At 37.5% G+C, this 5,064-nt stretch overlaps 1 pseudogene; it reads right to left on the bottom strand.

Moving 5' to 3' along the window:
- Positions 1-418: 418 nt before the first annotated feature.
- Positions 419-1,691, bottom strand: LOC119524049 (annotated as a pseudogene).
- Positions 1,692-5,064: the final 3,373 nt, after the last annotated feature.

The following is a 5,064-nucleotide window of genomic DNA, read 5'->3' as shown; positions in this document are numbered from 1 at the left end:
TTTATATCTCAGCCAATTTTCTGCCAAAGAAACATATTATGCACTTATCATAGTATCTTTTAGTGGAGAGTAAACAATGCTACTATACTGTTGGTACCTTGAGAGTGTACCTGGTGAAAAGCCTAGAATAGTGTCAGTCTGAGATATAAGTCAGTCTTAGGTAAACAAATGGCATACTTCCTTGGGAAATGAAAACACACAACAGCATAAACAATTCAAAATTGAAAATGGGGTGGGGGGGGGAAGGAAGCAAGACCACTCCAAATGGTAAATTGCCTTGCCTATTAGTGCTCTGATTCAGCCCCTATATCCTGCACATAGGCTTTGGAGAAGTCAAACTAGCAAAATCACTCCTACAAAGACTCAAGACTACTGTCCCATTCTCAGTCAGTTATAATTGTGAGCATGAAACCCCTGTTCAACTCACACAAGTACTATCATTCCTTAAGTTCAGAACAGCTTGGTCTAGTTTACCTGCATCCAGGACCTGTGTTGCATTAGACTTTGACTGAAAACCTTGAGTCTGTGACTGTTACACATGCAAAAGAATCTAAATCCATTGTGAGATCTTACACGTTTCTTTCATTGGCATTATCAAAACTATTTTTACCATGCAGGTGTTTTAAGGTGTTTCCTCAAAACTGGCTTATGTGAAAAAACCATGTCATAATAGTTATGGGGTTTATCTCCACTGTGAAGATTAAATTATCCTGTAAGAATGCTTCTGAGTAAAGGTTTTCCCACAGATCTTACACTGGAGAGGCTTAATGCCAGCATGTACACATATGAGTAGATGAAGATTTCCTTTCTGAGTAAAAGTATTGCTGTAGAGTAGACACATAAAGACTTTGTACATTTTTAAATGGTTGGTGTTTTCCAGGTGATGAAACACCCTGGTACATTTGGGCACTGGTGATGCTACTGTAGGCCTTTGTTTACACCTTGGCTATTAGGCCCAAAGACATCTTTTGAGGCCATGATGTTAACACTTCCTGTACAAGAAAAGGCATAATTGTGGAGATGATTTTGTTCTTTCTCACTTACTCTGTTTTCCACAGTTGAATTTATCAGGGAGTGCTGAAATGATTATGAATGTAAAGCAGTGGGTTCAGATGAAATAAACTGGTTCTGATCTTTTTTACTTCTAACCCCTGGACATTCCCAATAGATTCTATCTTAACAATCTGAATATCACTGTCCTCCATATTCATACTGTCTTCAGTATGGCATTTCCCTGTTGTTCTTTTGATTGGGGAGAAGCACTCTGCTATTCATATCCCTCTTTACTATCCATTGGCTGTTTTTGCTTTACAAACTTCCATAGGGCCTGCATGCATCATCCTACAAACGTGGCTCATCTGAAGAAAACTTGCAGCAGTCAAGTAATTTACCAATTCCATCTCAGGTAATTCCAGCACACCACTATAAAAGGATAAGAGCAATTGTCCCCCCATTTCAGAACTCTGTAATATGGATATTTTCACCTCTCTGGAATCATTCAGGAAAACTGGTCTCTTAAGAAGGGAGAACCAGCCGCAAATACAATTTTATACCCCTATACCTCAATATCATCAATGACAACTGCAACATCACAAAATTTATTCTCTTCTGTTAATTTGTTCATTTTTCTGTAACATTGGGTCTTCATAATTTTCAAACTTCAACTGAAGGAGATCTAATCTTTCAGTCATTTCACCAAAAAAAAAAAAAAAAGAAAGAAAAGAACAAATAAACACCTCTGTATATTACTCCCTTTATATAGCAAATCATTTGGAGAAAGTTTCCATCATCTGATTCCATACTTTCCAAACAATTTTCTAATCATAACTTGGCTTCCTGTGTGTCTCCAGACCCCTGGGAAGGCTGAAGTCAGGATCCAGCACCACCAGGAGCTCTAGCCTTTCAGGGCCCACAATTGCATTTATTCATATTACTATTTGACTAATATCTATACTTTTACTAGACTAGAAGCTTCATGAGAGGAGGAACTGTTTATTTTATTTGTCATTACTTCCCAGGTGCCAATTACAGTGTCTGACAATAAATACTTTCAAATAAATATCCATGTGAATGAATGCTATGGTTACACATTTTACCCCCATATGTGTAATCCTCTTTCTATCACACATACACAAGTAAGCTTCCTTTTTCTCCCAGTAAAAGTTCCAGAAGATTGAAGAAAAGGGGATATAGAACCATTGGTTGATAATTTCCCTTTCTTGATTTTTAATGTAGGAGTGGATAATTCAGAACACTGTAACTATGCTGATCTCTTCAAAAGGAAGGAGTGATATGATTTCAGGAACAAATAATTATTTACTAAATTATTTTCCTTTCAACCTGCCATAGTGCCAGCCAGAAGTTCTCACAACTAGAGCCATTCCTTTTACTTAAGGCATTGTCTTTAAGTCACTCCTGCAATTTGGACATTAAAGCTCACAAACAAATGAGAGGATTTGTTCATCTTACGCAGCACTCTTTTAAGAACATGTAGAAATATCTACAACAAGTTTCATTTCTCCATTTAATGAAAAAAAGAATGCTAAATATAGCTCTCATTGATTGAGTGATTTGGTGCTGTACATAGTTATGTCAAGGTTGATGGCTTCTGTCCTCAAATTTTAGAAGACAAAATTCATACTTGGTGAGGTTATGTGACTTGCCCACAACCATACAACTAGTAAATGATGTTGTTCCTCATTTAAGATCCTCCTCTCTTCTCATTCTATATTCTTTCATATACACTCTCATTTTTTCCTTGCAATTTTATTGAGATAGTCACATACCATACACTCATCCAAAGTGTGCAATGAATTGTTAAAAGTATCATCATATAATTGGGCATTCATTACTACAGTCAATTTTTGAACATTTTCATTACTCCAAAAACATAAAGATAAAAATAAAAAAATAAAATAAAACTAAAAAAGAACACCCAAAATAACCCATCCCCCCAATCCCATTCTATTATTCATTTACTTTTTTGTCCCCATTCTTCTACTCATCTATCCATACACTGGACAAAGGGAGTGTGAGCCACAAGGTTCTCTACAATCACATGGTCACACCATATAAGCTGAACAGTTATACATTAATTTTCAAGAATCAAGTCTACTGGGCTGCAGTTCGTTTCAGGTATCTCCTTCTAGACATTCCAACACACCAAAAACTAAAAAGGGATATCTATATAATGCATAAGAATAACCTCCAGAATGACCTCTCAACTCCATTTGAAATTTCTCAGCCCCTGAAACTTTATTTCATTTCTCTTTCCCCTTTTAGTCAAGACGGCTTTCTCCATCCCACAATGCTGGGCCCAGACTCATCCCCAGGAGCCATGTCCCACATTGTCAAGGAGATTTACACCCCTGGGAGTCATGTCCCATGTAGGGAGGACGGCAGTGAGTCCAACCGCTAAGTTGTCTTAGAGAGAGAGGCCACATTTGAGCATCAAAAGAGGTTCTCTGGGGGTGACTCAGGCACAATTGTAAGTAGGCTTAGCCTCTCCTTTGCAGTAATAGGCTTCATAAGGGAAGCCCCAAGATTAAGGGCTCCACCTACTAAATTGGTAGTCAATAATGTTTGAAAGAATACAAAGAATTTCCCAGGAGGGTAAAATTAATATTTCCACATTTTCCCCTAAGTCCCTCAGGGGGCCTTTTCAAATACTTTTTTATCCTCTTCCCAAATTACTCTGATATGTACCAGAGCCTCCCATCAACCTGTACAAATAACTAGCTCTCACTCTCTATTCAAGTTTTCATGTAATTATGGTGCTTGAATAAACTGACCATGTAAGTTATGTTATATAGTGTGCTACAGAAAATAAAGATTTTCCACCAAATAAACATCTCTTCCTTTGATCTCACACAGAAGATGAAGTTTTAAAACACAGTCAATTTCATCCTCTACCCAGTCCGATTTACCTTAGTCCCAATGAAGTCCATTTCATTCATATCTCTAATAGAAGTCTGATCTCTTTTTCAACTTCTTTATCATTTGCTATATGGGGTAATGTTGACATTCATAGCTACCAAACTCAGCTCTGAGACTCAAGCATCACACAGCTAACTGAAGATCCAGGTAATGGCCAGGTTATACACAAGAGCTCAGCATCTCAGAATCTATAAGTAACCATTACAACTCATGAATAGAGGTAACTGCTGTAAAAACTTACAATCTAGGAACCTTTACCATAAACCTTCCCCTGATAACCTATGCTCTCAGATTCAATTCTCAGAGTTTGCACATTATAGTTAGTCAATATTAGTGAGGTATTATATCATTTCTCATTTATTTTATGCAAAATACTGTGTAGACAGTTTCATTTGTTCTCATCTATATATCAATGACTTAAAGCTTTTCTATATGCCCCCCATCACCCATTATGTATAAAACAAATCTCTAGCAGTGGTCTGTTAGACAAATTTATTGTAAAAGGTATAGAATGCAGACCAGAACATACACACTACTATCCTTGAAGATTAGGATCTTGTGGTGTTGCCCAAGTTTGATTATCTGCTACAAGTTTCTCAGGCTAGAGAATTTCCCAGGGTAAGACAGCCACCACTGCCTTTATTATTTTACTGTTGAGATACAGAATCTGCCTAGTGGTTTTAGCTGCCTAGTATGCCTATGATGAAGAAGACAAGCCACTTGAAGATGGTGGCTCTACTTAATACAGGCTGATCCAGGTTATGGTGTCAGGAAGCATAAATATGTGTTCTAGGTTATGGTGTCTGGAAGCACCAATATATGAGGAAATCCTCCAAGTTTCAGTGACGTACTGATAGCCAACAACACTAACCCAATGTGGAAAAAGTACTTTCTAGAGAATCCAGCACCTGGATTCTCCTATGATAGTACCTTGCCTGTCCCTTAGTCTTAGAGACACTGAATCCAGATCACCAATCTTTCATCTAGCATTATGGGAATAATCAACAGGCCATGATGCAGAAATTCCATTTCCAGATACTCAAAAATTTCTTAGGATTGGCCCAGAAGTGCACAATGTATATGCACCTGATTCAAAGATCCAGTGAAGCCATACACAATGATTAGATC

The sequence above is a fragment of the Choloepus didactylus genome, chromosome Y (genome assembly GCF_015220235.1).
Source record: "Choloepus didactylus isolate mChoDid1 chromosome Y, mChoDid1.pri, whole genome shotgun sequence".
Lineage (NCBI taxonomy): Eukaryota > Metazoa > Chordata > Mammalia > Pilosa > Megalonychidae > Choloepus > Choloepus didactylus.
Note: the sequence above shows the minus strand (reverse complement) of the source record. Positions and strands in the feature narration are given on the sequence as shown.